The following is an 18,439-nucleotide window of genomic DNA, read 5'->3' as shown; positions in this document are numbered from 1 at the left end:
TCTGGCCTACCCATCTCTCAGGGTGTTGTGAAGACAAACTGTGATAAATAATTGGAAACATATTGGGCAAAACATGTAGAATGAATCAAAATTTGAAGATAACTTTCTAAGAAAAGAATCGATTTAAATGAAAATCAAATGTAATATAATAGTGCAGCGTTCTATCTTCCCCAGATTGCTACAAAAATTCAGGGACATGGGGCTTTAGGAAGACTGCAAATTCTACATCACTTTAAAAGAATTCTCACAGCAGCGATTCCAGCCGTGTGAATTCTGTGAAATAACATCTGGCTGCCCACTCCATTGCTGGTAAAGTCTAAATAGCATAGAAAAGGAGGAATGATTTGGTGGAAAGATGCTTAGAGTAGGCAGGAGATTACTGTTAGCAAATGGTTGTTTAAATTCTTTGTTTAAGAAAGTGTTCTGCCTAGAATTGAAGGATTTGTGGTAAGCTTACCAGAGTCCAGTCACCATCAAAGGCAATGGTGAACTCTGCCAGGTACCACATTAAGAGCCTGAGTTCTTAACCTCACGACATTTGCCATATTTTTTCTCTTACCCCCAACTTCATGTCTTTATACCACCTCTTGTATATTTATTCTCCTATTCAAGACTCCTTTCTTTCCTAAAGCCTTCCCAGAACAAGTCCAACCTTCACATCAGCATATGCTTAAGAAATACATTATTCTTGGGAAAATTTCAGGGTATTTCCTGCTTTTGTTCATAATTCAGTGATATTGCACCTGTTTTTCTTGGCTAAAGGAAACCAATGACTAAAATACTTTTGAACTACTGCTGCCTATACCTTCTTTAAAGAGGTCTTATTTTCTCATTGCGGGTAGTGAGAACTTTTAAAAGGTCGAAATCCATATTATTATCCCAAAATATGTTCAGTTAAAAACTAAATGCCTAGTAGTAGAAAAATGGTCATATAAATTACAATATATACACTTCAAGGAGTTCTCTGTAGCTATAAATGACAATGCTTACATAGTTTCTAAAAGCAAAGCAAGAGCTTGTTACAAAGTTAGATTTCTAAGTATTAAAGGTTGTATCACCTGGAACAACATGGCCAAACCCAAAACCCATCTCTGAAAAACCACACAAAAATTATCTCGGCATGGTGGCATATGCCTGTACTCCCAGCTACTCTGGAGGCTGAGGCGGGAGGATTCCTTGAACCCAGGAGGCAGTGAGCCTGATGGTGCCCCTGCACTCCAGCCTGAGTGACAGAGTGAGTGAGACTCTGTCTCAAAAAAAAAAAGTTGTGAATACAATACAGTCCCAAGTATATAAGTATCTTAATAGCAGAATTGACAAAATAGTTAATAATTTTTATTTTTGGGTTGACTATAAGTTTTTTTTCCTTATGCTTTCCTGTATTTCTCAAAATTTCGTCATGTGCATGTTCATTTGTACTGGAATATAGTCTGTGTGTGTGTGTGTGTGTGTGTGTGTGTGTGTTTTCAGCTAGATATTAAGTAAATTGCTTTCAGATTGGTTAATAAGAATACAGTCAGTCAGTCGTGGTGGCTCGCGCCAGTAATCCCAGCACTTTGGGAAGCCAAGGCAGGCAGATTATTTGAACTCAGGGGTTCGAAACCAGCCTGGGTAACAAGGCAAAACCCCATCTCTCCAAAAAAAAAAAAAAAAAAAAATTAGCTGGGTGTTGTGGTGTACACCTGAACTTCCAACTGCGTGGGAGGCTGAGGCTGGAGGACTGCTTGAGCCTAGGAGGTCAAGGCTACAGTGTGCCATGATCATGCCACTGCACTCTAGCCCAGGCAAATGAGCAAGACTCTATCTTAAAAAAAAAAAAAAAAGAAAAGGAATTAAAACACGTAAAATCTCAATAATAATGATAAAAAAATATATAATATTCTTTGAGGAATGGGTGTGGAATCAATGAGTTCACTCCAGACCACTCAAGTTTAAGTTAAACCAGAGCTCAGCCTATTAGTCTACAAAGTAGGAAGTGGTGAGGTGACTCTAGCTTTGTGGTTAACTTCATTTAACCTCAGCCACTATAGGCATAGACCCCGTGAAAGCCCCCCACGATCGGCCCACCCCTTCATCCTTCACTATCTCTTCCCTTTCCAACTTCCTATTTTACTTCTACAGTTCCTTGATGGCCTAAATCAATGGACAGAAAGGGAAAGAAAAGAAATGAGGCAGGTCAAACTTTAAGGTATAGGAAAGATTCTCTTTTCCTTACTTCTATCTCTGCAGGCAGGAGAGGTCTTTTGGACAAGTTCTGAGAAATAGAACTATTTCATGTGACTGGGAACTCAACTACCTTAGCCAATGGAGCTTGTGACCCAGTTGTGGGAGTGGAGTTGAGTTCCCTTTTATTTCTTAAAGTGATTTTTAAAAAGGCACTGGAGCATGTAACCATTTCTTTTTTTTTTTTTTTTTTTTTTGAACAACTAAAATGTTATGATAATGATTAATATCACCTCTAATATTTTGGGAACCTGATCAAGGCCTGAAGCAGTTTTTCTGGCCTAGGATTATTGTACTATCATATTCAACACAGGTTTATTGGCAAAGGCTAGCTAGGGACACAGGGCACATTTGGAGGCCCTCATAAAATCTCTATTAGCTCCCAGAGGACACCCCAAATTTTTTAGAAAACAAAAATGACATTTTGTGATGTAAACAATAATTTCTCAATCTTATTTAAAATGTTGGGGAGGAAAACTGTCTCTAGCCTTCGCCGTTTATTTTGTAACATACAATTTGTGCCATTATAAGACAAGCCCCCTAAGTACTACTTGCAGAGAAGGAAAATAAATATTTGCAAGCTGGGGAAGAACAACAATAACAGATGCGTGTCCAGGGTATAACTCTCCCCAGGGCTCCGCAAAGGCTGGCAGACGAGGTCTTGACATAAGTTTCTAGGCAAGGTGGGGAAAGAAGGAGATGGACCCAAGCAGAAAAGATCCTGTTTAAAGGCATCACTGGGTGAAAGAGAACCTTCAGGAAAATGCAGGCTGCTTAACTGAAAATAGGTGAAGACAAGGCTAGAGAAGCAGGCTTCAGCTACTTCACAGGCTAAGGAATTTCACTCTATTGTAGACCAAGAGTATCAAAGTGACCTCAGAAAGTTTTCCCAGGCCGGCACAGCTGTTTTTAAATAATTTTTTATTTGAATAACTTTAGGTAGGACAGATCTTCTCCAGGTCCATACAACCTCCTTCTTGGCCATATTAAACCCCATGGCTTCACACATTTGAGTGCCTGGTAGTGAAGGCATTTGAGATCTTCTCAAGAATCCGCTGGGTAGACAATGGAGAACCGTGGAAAGACTGGCATAGGCCAAAGGCATGATTAGATTTGCAATGTAGAGAGATCATTCAGGCAGTGAGGTGGAAATTAGATTTTGTGACAGTTGGCAGCACAACAAGAAGGAAGGGCTAGTCAGAAAGATATTAGGATGATAGTGTCCTAACTAGGACCTGGAACTGATCATATGTGGAAGATGAAGAAGGAGGAGGTCTAAAGGACTTCTAAGTTCTCACTCTTGTAAAGGGGTCACTGGTTATTATACACCCAGCGGCCAGTGTTATACACTGGTTGTTATATGTCTTTGCAAAAGACATAGCAGGTTGGAGGCAAGGAAGGGATGTTGAGTTCTGTTCAGGGATGTTAGACCAGGTAATTCTGATGGCCCTGTGGTTATGTTTTTGTCTAGCTATCCGGTAGGCTAGAGATACAGATCCATGGACATTTGTCTTCCTCTCTGCACCAGATCCAGACCAGGCTGTTGGAGGTGAGTTTCTTTTGGCACTGTTTGTCCATTGGTTTCTTTGGCTGTATCCCAAGGAAAAGCTGGATTTCAGTTCTCACTTATTCCCACCTACTTCAGTTCTCAATTTGTATCCATCCTGCAGGAGGTTATTACTACTACTACTATTATTATTATTATTATTACTACTATTATTATTTTGAGATGGAGTCTCCTCTCTGTCACCCAGGCTGGAGTGCAGTGGCACAATCTTGGCTCACTGTAACCTCCGCCTCCTGGGTTCAAACTATCCTTCCGCCTCAGCCTCCCAAGTAGCTGGGAATACAGGCACATGCCACCATGACTGGCTAATTTTTGTATTTTTAGTAGAGATGGGGTTTTGTTATGTTGCCCAGGCTGGTCTCAAACACCTGACCTCAAGTGATCTGCCCACCTTGGCCTCCGAAAGTGCTGGGATTACAGATGTGAGCCACCATGGTGGGCTGCATCCTGCAGGAGTTTAGAGAAGTGTAATGATGTTTCATCTGCTTGTTACTGTTCCTCCTCTCTCTCATCCTTCAACCAACTGCCCATAGTTATTTGCACTATTATTGTTAGGAGGTAATTGTGCCTGCATGGTTAACCACCCAGCAGCCTGTGCTGAGATCTGTGGGCTGCATGTGAACATGAGCTGCCATCAGCATGAGGTGGCAGACACCCAGTCTTGGCTGTGAGCACACCTGGCACAGAAGGCTTCTCTGTCACATGAAGACCAGCTGACTTATCTGTAATAAGCCTGCTGGAGGTGGTGGAGCTCAGACCAGGCTGCTTGTGGGTTTGGAACTAATGGCAAAACCATTCTTGAAGTTTGGCAGGACACATGCAAAGAAACAGCGACTTCTCAGCCCATAAAGCATTTGCATTGCCTTCAGGAATTTGAAACTTTTTACTGTGGACCTGAGAGGGGTTTGGGCACCAGAAATAAAATCTACTTCAAGCATGCCTCTAAATGATAAAATTCTTTTTTTTTTTTTTTTTTTTTGCGACAGAGTCTTGCTCTGTTGCCCAGGCTGGAGTACAGTGGCACGATCTCTGCTCACTGCAAACTCCACCTCCCAGGTTCACGCCATTCTCCTGCTTCAGCCTCCCGAGTAGCTGGGACTACAGGCGCCCGCCACCACGCCTGGCTAATTTTTTGTATTTTTAGTAGAGACGGGGTTTCACCTTGTTAGCCAGGATGGAGTCGATCTCCTGACCTCGTGATCAGCCCACCTCAGCCTCCCAAAGTGCTGGGATTACGTGAGTGAGCCACCGCGCCCGGCCTAAATGATAAACTTCTTTTTTTTTTTTTTTTTTTGAGACGGAGTCTCGCTCTGTCGCCCAGGCTGGAGTGCAGTGGCGCCATCTCGGCTCACTGCAAGCTCCGCCTTCCGGGTTCACGCCTTTCTCCTGCCGCAGCCTCCTGAGTAGCTGGGACTACAGGCGCCCGCCACCGTGCCCGGCTAATTTTTTGTATTTTTAGTAGAGACGGGATTTCACCGTGGTCTCGATTTCCTGACCTTGTGATCCACCTGCCTCGGCCTCCCAAAGTGCTGGGATTACAGGCGTGAGCCACCACACCTGCCCTATGATAAAACTCTTGATTTAACTTTGGCATTTTGAGCTATTTGAAAGAGTAAAACAAATGACTAGGAAGTGTATATGGTGAAAGACCTCCACAAGGGGTGGGGCTCCATTGGTGTCCTTCCAAGGAATTTCAACCAAGTCTGCGATGCACTGGGTAATCTGCACACTACCCTTTAATGCGGTGTTAGGAAATATTCAGATTAAGAGCAAGAAAGGCTCACTGAAACACATTTGGATACATTTGCATTTTGTGTTTAATTGTTATGATTAAATTATTACAATGTTTATTGAGACAAGTGAGGAAAAAAAAGAGTTTAAAATGCCCATAATCCCATTACTCCTAAATCCTCTCTGCTATAGTTTCAATGTGTTCCCCAAAGTCCATGAGTTAGAAACTTGATGGTGATGGGGCCTAATGGGAGGAGTTTGGTCATGGGGGTGGATCCATCACAAATAGATTAATGCCATTATTACATTATTGCAGGAGTGGGTTCCTTATAAAAGGAAGAATTTGGCCTCCTCTTGCTCTCTTGCTCATTCTCCCTCTCCCTCCCCAAGCCCCTTCTCCCTCTATCACTTTTCTGCTATGTGATGCCTTTTGCTGTGTTGTGATGCAGCAAGAAGGTCCTTGCCAGATACTGGCAGAACTGTGAGCCAATACATTTCTGTTTATTGTAAATTACCCAGTCTGTGATATTCTGTTATAGTAGCACAGAATGGACTAAGACAGTCTCCAAATCCTTTTCTGCCTGTACAAATAGAAACCGTTGTTTTTATTATAAACTTAAGATCGTGTTGCACATTTGAGGATTTTGTGTCTTATTAAAATTGAGGTATAACTCACATGAAATTAAATGTGTAGATGCTAAGTGGCCATTTTGAGGAATTCTGACAAACGTCCACGTACTCTGTACTTCCCACCCCCCACAAGCCATATGGCAAGAATATCATCTTAGAGCATTTCCATCACTCCAGAAACTTCCCTTACTTCTTTCCAAATCAGCTTCTGCTCTACCCACTTTCCCTCCACCATTGTTTGGATTTCTATCACTGAAGACTGGCTTTGCCTGATCTTGACCTTCATATAAATAGAAACATACAGTTATATAGAGTTTTGTAATCTGTTTTTTAAACCTAGTAACATATGTGTACAATTTCCATTTCAATAATATTTATCCACAGCGTCACTTTCATTGGAAAAATAATACTGCTTTTGATGCATGTACTGTACCACATTTGTTTATTTAACCAGTTCCTATTGATGGAAATTCTGATTTCCTTTGTTCTTTCCCTCCCTCTCTAACCTTCCTTCCTTCCATCTTATTACAAACAACCCTGTTATTAATATCATTTTAGGTAAGACTTTGCACATAAAGCTCAATTGTTTTTTGTAGCTTACATTCCTAGAAGTGAAATTGCTGTGTCCAAAAAATGTACTTTTTTTTTTTTTTTCTTTGAGATGGAATCTCACTCTGTCACCCAGAGTGAGGTGGAGTGCAGTGGCGTGATCTCAGCTCATTGCAACCTCCATCACCTGGGTTCAAGCTATTCTCCTGCTATGGCCTCCGGAGTAGCTGGGATTACAGGCATGTGTCACCACACCTGGCTAAGGCTGATTTTTGTGTTTTTAGTAGAGACAGGGTTTCACCATGTTGGCCAGGCTGGTCTCGAACTCCTGACCTCAGGTGATCCTTCCGCCTCGGCCTCCCAAAGTGCTGGGATTACAGGCGTGCACCACTGTGCCTGACCAAAAATGCACTTTTTAAGGGATTTTGCTAAATGATCCCTAGAAACACTGCCTTAGTTTATTTCTTAATATTATCAAAACACCATATAAGCTTGTTTTCTCACACCATGACCAACATTGAGAATTGGGGTGGGGTGGGGGGAGTCTTTGATCTCAGTCAATTTCATTGTTTTTAACATGGTATCTCATTTTAATCTGTATTCCTCAGGTTATTAATGAAGTTGAACATTTTTTCTTCTGAGGAAAATTTTATTTTCTCATTTGACAGTGGAAATAAACGGTCTTTTATTTAAAAAAAAAAAAAAAAAAAAAAAAAGGCCGGGCGCGGTGGCTCACGCCTATAATCCCAGCACTTTGGGAGGCCGAGGCGGGCGGATCACGAGGTCAGGAGATCGAGACCATCCTGGCTAATACGGTGAAACCCTGTCTCTACTAAAAATACAAAAAATTAGCCGGGTGTGGTGGCGGGCACCTGTAGTCCCAGCTACCCGGGAGGCTGAGGTGGGAGAATGGCGTGAACCCGGGAGGCAGAGCTTGCAGTGAGCCGAGACTGCGCCAGTGCACTCCAGCCTGGGTGACAGAGCGAGACTCCATCTCCAAAAAAAAAAAAAAAAAAAAAAAACTTACCAAATGATCAATAAACTGTTCATGGAAAAAAACTTATCCTATTAAGGATAGGAGGATAAAAAATAAACAATGTGAAAAACCACAAGCTGAACTTTCTGCCTCTGTTATTTTTAGCCAATGGCCTTATTGTATAATTTTGATTTTTGAATAGTGTTTGTTTTTTAGGCAATGCTTTTATTTTAAATTACTTCTAGAAAGGTTTTGCTTCTGCTTTAGGGGAAAAATAAATTCAGTTTTGGATGACCAGGTTTTTAAATAAAAATGCATCTACTGGGGATATCTTTAAAATAAACATACCTTTGGTATTTTAAGAGAGATTAAAGGAGAGCTGAATAGCCAGTGTCCAGGCAGCCACTTGCTTTTGGCCTTGTAGTCCAGCAACAAAGTTACTAAGTAAGGTTTGAAAACATTCCAGTCTTTTGTGTCAAACCCTTGGCTAGGCTGATACCATCTTCTTAGTACATGGTCATTTAATTTTTAACTGTAGTTATCATCAACAACAACATGTATATATACAATGAGGTCTATATTGTGTCACTTTTTTTTTTTTTAAGACAGGGTCTTACTCCTGTTTCAGTGGAGTGCAGTGGCATGATCACAGCTCACTGCAGCCTTGGCCTCCCAGGCTCAGGTGATTCTCCCACCTCAGCCACCCGAGTAGCTGGGACTACAGGTGTTCACCACCATGCCTGGCTAATTTTTTGTATGTTTAGTAGAGATAGCATTTTGCCAATTTGCCCAGGCATCTTGTCTAACATTTTCAAGAGAATCATCGGTGTTTTAGTTGTAGCTCAGCTGAACTTGAGATAGATCAGTTCCTTATTTGTGGAATTGTGGGCACTGATTAAATACCTCAGAGGTCTCTTTGAGACCTAAAAAATCTTAAGATTTAAAAATTTATCATTGTTTTAGTAAATGCTAGTAATATGTTTATTACAATAGATGTTTGTAAAAAGGAGAGAGCACTTTGATGAGTTCTTCTTTCGAATGTCCATAGAGCCGTTTAGAGATTCTATAAGCATGTAGGCCATAGGGTAGAATTCAGGTTCTGGAGTTATAGACAGTTCTGGGTCTGAAACCCAGCTTCACTACTTACTGTGTGGCCTTCAGCTAGTTATTTAACCTTTCAGTTTCTGTTTCCTCATTTGTAAAGTGGAGATTTGCAAACACTGTCTATTTTGTAAGGTTATTGTAAAAAATTAATGTAAAGCACTGAAATAATTACCTGAAACATAGGAAATACCCAATATGTAGTAGCTGCTATTATTGCTGTTATCAACAACACAATCAAGAATATATAGAATCCGGCCGGGCACGATGGCTCACACCTGTAATCCCAGCATTTTGGGAGGCCTAGACAGGCAGATCACTTGAGGTCAGGAGTTCAAGGCCAGCCTGGCCAATATGGTGAAACCCTGTCTTTACTAAAAATACAAAAATTAGCCAGGCATGGTGGTGCACGCATGTAATCCCAGCTACTCAGGAGGCTGAGGCAGGAGAATTGCTTGAACCCGGGAGGCAGAGGTTGCAGCAGGCCGAGATTGTGCCACGGCACTCCAGCCTGGGCAACAAAGCAAGACTCCATCTCGAAAAAAAAAAAAAGGGAATATATAGAATCAAACAGAAGTAGCCATCACTTTATTATTCATTAACCTATTCTAATGTATATTTGAAACTTTTACACTGGTTATTTAGATTATCAAATATACAATGAATCCGATTTTCTCATCCCATCTAGAAGGATGTATTACCAGAGAACTTTGTCTTCTCCCTGCAGATTCTTCCTTCTAACTAAACTGCCCTCTCAAGTTGGTGGGGTTTTTTGTTTTGTTTTGTTTTGTTTTTAAGAAACAGGTGTTGCTCTATTGCCCAGGCTGGAATACAATGGCACGATCATAAATGGTTGCAACCTCAAACTCCTGTGCTCAAACAATCCTCCTGCCTCAGTCTTGCAAATAGATTTCAGATGTGCACCACCATGCCCGGCTATTTTTATTTTTATTTGTAGAGATGGGTCTTGCTATGTTGCCCAGGCTAGTCTTAAACTCCTAGCCTCAAGTGATCCTCCTGTCTTGGCCTCATAAAATGCTGGGATTATAGGTGTGAGCCACTATGGCCAGTCCAAGTAGATGGTCCTTAAAACTACTTACACAGTGATGGTCCCACTAATCTGGAGCCCCTTGTGGCTTGAATGCACCCACTTCTCAGACCACGCTCTTTCTGAGTCCCTTCCACGACAATGGAGATCACTATTTTGCAAGTCTCCAGAGAGGATGCAATTGGTCCTTGCTACTTATTCCTAGAGAGACCCAAATGAACCACTTGTATGTAGCCCTGACAGTCCTCTGCATTCCTTCCAAGAATCCCTCTCTGACCTTACGAGCCTCAACCTGGAACATCCCCTCTTGTACGGGACCTTGCTGATTGTCATCTCCAGTCCTCCCTTCACTCTTCCTTAAGAGCAATAGCACCTGTGCATTATGGTTGGCTCTGTATGGGTCTGTCTTCCTTGCTGGCCCTAGGTGAGAAGCTTAGTAAATGTGTACTCAGTGGACACACGAATGCATGAACAAGACATCTCTCAACCTTAATAGTGATGTTCTGCCAGGCACCGTGGCTCACGCCTGTAATCCCAGCACTTTAGGAGGCCGAGGTGGGTGGATCACCTGAGGTCAGGAGTTTGAGACTAGCATGGCCAACAGAGTAAAACCCCATCTCTATGAAAAATATACAAATTAGCTGGGCGTGGTGGCACACACCTGTCATCCCAGCCACTCGGGAGGCTGAGGCAGGAGAACCGCTTGAACCCGGGAGGCAGAGGTGACAGTGAGCTGAGATTGTGCCACTACACTCTAGCCTGAGCGACAGAGCAAGACTTCATCTCAAAAAAAAAAAAACGAAAAAGAAAATAGTGATGTTTAGGACTGGCCCAAGACAAAGTTTTCTGAGATTTTACAAATACTTCCTTTCATTCCTTCAAATGTTAGAATCTGTCCTACTTCCCCCACCAGAAAGGTTCCATTATGTCTACATTTCTCTGCCATGTGTTCTGTCTGGAGTACTATATATTTTATCTAATCTTCACTACAACCCTGGAGGCTGGTATTATCTTCCCATTTTATCTTTGGGGGTCCTTGAAGCTCAGAGAAATCAAAACAACTAGTCCAAGACTCAATATTAGCAAATGAATTAGATTCCAGATATGTCTGACTTCAAAGCCTAGTGCTCTTTCTACCATACTACATTGTCTCCAGAAAGAGGACTGGCAGGTGGTGAGGCCTGTTATCTAGTTGTACCATCACCACAGGTACATATAGGTGGAACCGCAAAGCTTTTGCAAATACATGGTACTGTCGTGGGGCATGGGAGAAGGTGGGTGGTGGAGTGTGTCTTGAGTGCAGCAGAAGAGCTTCAAATGTCACCACCAGCTTGTCGTTGATATTTAAATTTCTTTTTGTTCACGGGATTGCTCCCTAATGAACAATTAAACTTACCTGGGAGACCAGCCTGGCCAACATGGTGAAACCCCATCTCTACTAAAAATACAAAAAACTAGCTGGGCGTGGTAGTGGGTGCCTATAATCCCAGCTACTCAGGAGGCTGAGGCAGGAGAATCGCTTGAACCCAGGAGGTGGAGGTCGCGTGAGCAGAGAATGTGCCATTGCACTCCAGCCTGGGTGGCAGAGCAAGACTCCATCTCAAAAAAAAAAAAAAAAAAAAAAAAAAAAAATTAGCCGGGTGTGGTGGCATGCGCCTGTAATCCCAGCTACTTGGAGGGTAAGGTAGAAGAATTGCTTGAACCCAGGAGGCGGAAGTTGCAGTGAGCTAAGATGGGGTCACTTCACTCCAGCCTGGGTGACAGAGTGAGACTCGGTCTTAAAAATAATTAAATAAATGAATGAATGAATGAATAAAAAAAAGGTGAGTGGACCCTAAAGACAAAAAATTTTGCTCAGTGTCACAGAATAAAAAGAGAAAGGAAGTTTATGAGTTAATTCTTGGTGTTCAGAATAAATGCTAAGTCAGGGAGAACAAAGAGCTTGCAGAAGGATAAGAGGTGGGAGACATAGAACTAAGGTAGCTTGAAAATTCTCTTTATCATCAAGAACTAGGATACTTACTTTTCTTGGATATTGTTTTACTATCTCAAGCTTATCTTTGGGCTTTTTTTCTGATGAGTTCAGATACGCACTAAAAATCTGCCTCAACAGTGATACACATTATTTGTGATTCTAACTTTGTAACTCGTACTCTGAGAGTGGCAACTTCCAACTTCACCTGGAGTAAACATGAAAGAAAGGCTCAATAGAATTCCTGGATGCCTTACACAGGAGCCATTACTGTTTTTTTTTTTTTTGTTTTTTTTTTTTTGAGACGGAGTTTCACTCTTGTTGCCCAGGCTGGAGTGCAATGGGCGATCTCGGCTCACCGAAACCTCCGCCTCCCGGGTTCAAACGATCCTCCTGCCTCAGTCTCCCAAGGAGCTGGGATTGCAGGCATGCACCACCACACCCAGCTAATTTTGTATATTTAGTAGAGACGTGGTTTCTCCATGTTGGCTAGGCTGGTCTCAAACTCCTGACATCAGGTGATCCGCCCACCTCGGCCTCTCAAAGTGCTGGGATTACAGGCGTGAGTCACTGCGCCCAGCCTAGGAGCCGTTACTTTAAAATGAAACATTAAATGTAAGTTTAAATGAAAGACGGGGAGGCTGGGCACAGTCCAGGTGGCTCACGCCTGTAATTCCAGCACTTTGGGAGGCTCAGGAAGGTGGGTCGCTTGAGTTCACAAATTGGAGACCAGCCTAGGTGACATGATGAAACCCCGTCCGTACAAAAAATACGAAAATTAGAAGGGCATAGTGGTGCATGTCGGTAGTCCTCAGGAGGCTGAGGTCGGAGGATGGCTTGAGCCTGGGGGAATGAGGTTGCAGTGAGTTGAGACGGCACCAGTGCTCTCCAGCCTGGGCAATAGAGCCAGACCTTGTCTCAAAAATAAAATAGAATAAAATAAAAGACATAAAAATAACAATAATTAAAAGATTGGGGGGGTGTATTCAAAGTGCAACTTAAATCTATGCTCCAGGGTTGGGGTGGGGGTGGGGGTGGGGGTGGGTGGGAAGGCACAGGGCAAGATTGTAACATCTTTCCAATCATTTAATGTAGAAATCATTCCAGATTTTTGCTAGTATCTGCTAGTAAGACATATATTACTAGTATATGTATGTGTGTGTATACATATATGTAGTATATTTACAGTATATACATATATTACCAATATATGTATGTTTGTTTATATACAAACACATATATACTAGTAATATACAGTATACATTATATAATAATGTAATGTATACACACATATACTAGTAATATATGTATATATTATATATACACACTATATATATACTATATATACTAGTAATACATGTATATGTATTTTAAATTCAGACAACCTCTCTTGGTATTATTCTCCTATACATGTGTTATTCACAGAAATGTGTTACAGTATCTTTTATTTTCTTTTGTCTTTTGGAGCTAAATTTTATTTCTTATTTGCTTATTTTCAGACAGATCTTGCTCTGCCACCCAGGTGGAGTGCAGTGACATGATCATGGCTCACTTCAGCCTTGATCTCCTAGGCTCAAGCGATCCTCCCACCTCAGCCCCCTGAGTAGCTGAAACTACAGGCGCATGCCACTGTGCCCAGCTAATATGAAATGTTTTTACTTGTAGAAATGGAGTCTTGCTCTGTTGCCCAGGCTGGTCTTGAACTCCTGGCCTCAAATGATCCTTCCACCTTGGCCTCCCAAAGTGCTGAGATTACAGATATAAGCCACTGCATCCAGCCTTGGAGCCAAATTTTAATTGTTTATGAGTTGTATTTTAAATATAAGAGATTGCTATTTTAAGAAATGAAAAGAAGAATTTTAGTGTTTTTTTAATTTATCTATTTTGAGACAGAGTCTTACTATGTCACCCAGGCTGGAGTGCAGTGATGTGATCACAACTCACTGCAGCCTTGACCTCCTGAGAGGTCTCGCCCAGGAGTTCAAGACTAGCCTAGGCAATATAGTGAGACTCCGTGACTACAAAAATTAGAAAAAATTAGCCAAGTGTGGTGGCTTGTGTCTGTGGTTCAGTCCACTCTGGGGAGGATTACTTGGGCTTGGGAGGTTGAGGTTGCAGTGAGCAGTGATTGCACCTCTGAACTCCACCCTCAGCAATAGAGCAAGACCCTGTCTCAAAATAAATAAATAAATACATAAAAATAAGTCAATAAATTACCCAACCTGTGGTATTCTCTTATAGCAGCAAGAAAAAGAAAGACAATCTGGTAGATGTATGATTTGGTATTTTTAGGTTTACACCTGTATAATACAGTAGATTTTTTTTTCTTATTCTGAAATAATATATTAGTAGTAGTTAAGTGAAAGCAATAAGATGCCATAGTTTTCATTTTTCCTGCTTTAGAATGGATACAGTAGGCTCAGGGAAATACTTCTAGAAAGACATAAACACCTTATTGAGTCTTTTTTAATGTTGTCTTAAGTTTTTAAGTTTTTAAACAGAAAGATCGAGACAAAAGCAAGATTATTATTTCGTTTGCATTTATGGGGAGAGGTAATTTCTTGTTCTAAAGGAGTTAATAACTGGGTTTAGTGGTATGAGGCTCTAAGCAAAAGCATTTTTAAAATCAGAAATAGCCTGATGGGAGAACAATGCACATCGTTAGATGCAATTGCTGCATAAATGGTCTTTTTGTTTTAGTGAGTGCAGTTTATAGTCATTGAAAAAAAACAACCCATGTGTCATTTTCACTGTTTGCTCCATTTGTTTGCTTTCTATGTAATTGAATTTCACACAAAGGAAAGAAAAAAATCTATTTACAGGTGCACCGCTGTATCTTCTACAGAGTTTTGAATTAATTTAGAGCCTGGTTCTCGTTAAGTGTTCTCCAGTGGGTATATTTTAGTATTTTTTTTAATGAGATTCAAAGAAGGAGAATGACATCTCTTTTGAAACCAACCTCTGATTTGATTGAATGTTACATCCTTTAAAATGGCAAAAATTGGCTTTCAATCACATTTTGGGCTTATTTCTAGCCAGTTGCTAAAGCAAGCCTTATTGAAATTAGGAGACATAATTATATTTCACATTTCCTAGGGCTGTTTTTTCAAAACCGTAAAAACACAGATATACTGCAGTCTGCCACATAAACTTAAAAAAGCAACATATGTGGTGCAGTTTTGTCTTGCTGCATTTTCTTGTGTCATTCGGTCAGTGTTTGGTTGTTTTTTACTTGCGTGAAATGAATTTGGGGAAAAGTCAGTGTGTCCTCATTTTGAAGGAGCAAACCTTTGATGCTGCATCAATTTATGAATCGTGCATGGAGGTGGAGTGTGGGAGTAAATGGGTACTATTAGATTTAGCTAGGCCAGGCACAGTGGCTCATGCCTGTAATCCCAGCACTTTGGGAGACCGAGGCAAGCGGATTGGTTGAAGTCAAGAGTTTGAGACCAGCCTGGTCAACATGATGAAACCCTATCTCTACTAAAAATACAAAAATTATCTGGGCCTGGTGGCATGTGCCTGTAATCCCAGCTACTCAGGAGGCTGAGGCACAAGGATCACTTGAATCTGGGAGGTGGAGGTTGCAATGAGCCGAGATCGTGCCATTGTACTCCAGCCTGGGTGACCAGAGTGAGACTCCATCTCAAAAAAAAAAAAAAAAAAATAGGCTGAGCTAAAGTAACATTTAAAGAATCTAGGGGAAAGACAAGGAAAATACTTCGCATGGAGTTTAACCATAAATCCATAGATAATGGGAACGGAACTATTTGCCTTTAAGCTTCATTGGTTATTTTATTTTTATTTTTTTGACTGTCAACTTATTTATTTTTATTATTATTTAAAAATTTTAATTTTTATGGGTACATAGTAGATATATATATTTATGGGGTACATGAGATTTTGTTTGTTTTGTTTTTCAGATGGAGTCTCGCTCTTGTTGCCCAGGCTAGAGTGCAGTGGTGCAATCTCAGCTCACTGCAGCCTCCACCTCCCGGGTTCAAGTGATTCCCCTGCCTCAGCCTCCTGAGTAGCTGGAATTACAGGTGTGTGCCACCACACACACCTCACACCCACCTCATTTTTGTTTTCTTAATAGAGATGGGGTTTCACCTTGTTGGCCAGGCTGGTCTCAAACTCCCGACCTCAAGTGATCTGCCCACCTCGGCCTCCCAAAGTGCTGGGATTACAGGCATGAGCCACCGCGCCTGGCCAAGGGTACGTGAGATATTTTGATACAGGCAAACAAAGTCCAATAATCACATCAGAGTAAATGGGGTATCCATCACCTCAAACATTTATCATTTCTTTTCCTTTTTTTTGAGATGGAGTTTCTCTCTGTCGCCCAGGCTGAAGTGCAGTGGCGTGATCTCAGTTCACTGCCACCTCTGCCTCCTGGGTTCAAGCAATTTTTCTGCCTCAGCCTCCCTAGTAGCTGGGACTACAAGCACTTGCCACCATGCCCGGCTAATTTTTGTACTTTTCATAGAGACGGGGTTTTACTATATTGGCCACGCTGGTCTCAAACTCTTGACTTCGTGATCTGCCTCCCTTAGCTTCCCAAAGTGTTGGGATTACAGGCATGAGCCACCGCACCTGGCCTACGGGTTCCCTTTTATTTTCCTATATTTTTGCCAGCATTTACTATTGCCTGTGTTTTGGATAAAAACCATTTTAACTGGGTTGGTTGTTTTAATTTTTGCAATTTGGGGGCTACTACCTGAAAACACACAAGAGAAAAAGAAATACTTAAAAGGCGTTTTCTGATCATAGGTCTCTGAGTCTCATTATATTAGCTTTTAATGATCAGAAAGTGATTCTGTGAAGATTCAGACTCATGTCAGCCACTGGGAAGAAGGGACTAGTGTAGTTACATGAGCAAGGAGGATTAGAGGAAAAGGAAACAGTATTTCTTGGGGAAAATTGACTTAAAAAGGTGTAAATTACAGAGAAGTGTGTACGTTTGTTTGTTCATTCATTCATTCATTCATTCAACAACTGTTGGACATCTACTCTGTGCCAGGCACCTTGCTTAACGCTGGACTGTGATAAGTCTATTAGAATGTCAGTGCCAATGGAATATATCTTAGTATATAACTACATATTTTACAGATCCCATTTCATTCCATTTTAATATGAATGTACTATTCACAAAATTTAGTTTGATTTGGATGCAATTAGGAATCACCATTATTTTATTCAACTGGGCAAATGTGTATGATCTTATAATTTTGGTCTATAATGAAAGAACGATGTGTTTAGCTTTTATTTTAAGAGTAGTATGTGTGATGATTGTAAAGTGCAAATCTAATTTCCCATTCAAGGGGTATATATCTTATAATTCCAGAATTGGGTATTCTTATAAGAAAACTGGTCCTGCTGGGCACGGTGGCTCACTCCTATAATCCCAGCACTTTGGGAGGCTGAGGCGGGTGGATCACCTGAGGTCAGGAGTTCACAACCAGCCTGGCCAAGATGCTGAAACCTCATCTGTACTAAAAATACAAAAAAATTAGCCGGGCATGGTGGCAGGTGCCAGTAATCTCAGCTACTCTGGAGGCTGAGGCAGAGAATTGCTTGAACCCAGCAGGTGGAGGTTGCAGTGAGCCAAGATCGCGTCACTGTACTCCAGCCTGGGTGACAGAGTGAGACTCCGTCTCAAAAAAAAAAAAAAAAAAAAAGAAAAGAAAACTGTTTCTAAGAGAGAAAAATCTCCTCAGAAGAGCTAACAAATGAGTAAATGGGGATTTAATATCATCCAACCTAGACATTAAGATTCAGACTTTAAAAATTGCCCATCGACCCAGCACAATGGCTCATGCCTATAATCCCAGCATTTTGGGGGGCCATGGCAGGCAGATCACTTGAGTCCAGGAGTTCAAGACCAGCTTAGGAAATGTAGGGAAACTCCGTCTCTTAAAAACAAAAACAAACAAACAAAAACAAAAAGCCTCACAGCTGTTATTGAGATCATTTTACTCTAGAATATTGTGTTCAACAGTCTTAGTATAAATGCCTACAATGTACATATAGCTTCCACTGACTGTGTTTTATTTTGTGTGGAGATTTTATTAGTAGAACTTGTGTTGGCTCATTGGAATCTGTAGAAAATATGAAAACTGTAGCAGCACAACAGTCTTTACTGACTTTTTTTGGTAAAATGAATATTCCAAGATCCTGGTATATAACTTGTTGGCCTTATAACATTTATAAAAGTCTATGGATCTGGCTGAGCACAGTGGCTCACGCCTGTAATCCCAGCACTATGGAAGGCTGAGGTGGGTGGATCACCTGAGGTTAGGAGCTGGAGACCAGCCTGGCTAACGTGGCGAAACCCCGTCTCTACACCACTGCACTACAGCCTGGTAGATAGGGCCAGACTCTGTCTTAAAAAAAAAAAGAAAAGAAAAGAAAAGAAATATCTATGGATTTGAGCAAGATATAGTCTTAAAAACTATGCTATTGTAACACGTAGAATGATCAGTGTTGGAAACGGGCAATTTTCCATAGATCTCTCACGTTTCTGTGTATCTCATGAGCAGAGTCACTGGTATATTTGTTCCAGACTATCTTTTCAAGGATATTTTTGTATGCTGAACAGCCTTGGAAGACAGAGGTAATAACTCCTTCTGGAGCAACAGG

Source organism: Chlorocebus sabaeus, chromosome 11 (assembly GCF_047675955.1).
Source record: "Chlorocebus sabaeus isolate Y175 chromosome 11, mChlSab1.0.hap1, whole genome shotgun sequence".
NCBI classification, from domain to species: Eukaryota; Metazoa; Chordata; class Mammalia; order Primates; family Cercopithecidae; genus Chlorocebus; species Chlorocebus sabaeus.
The sequence above is the reverse complement of the archived record's forward strand: the minus strand, read 5'-3'. Positions refer to the sequence as shown.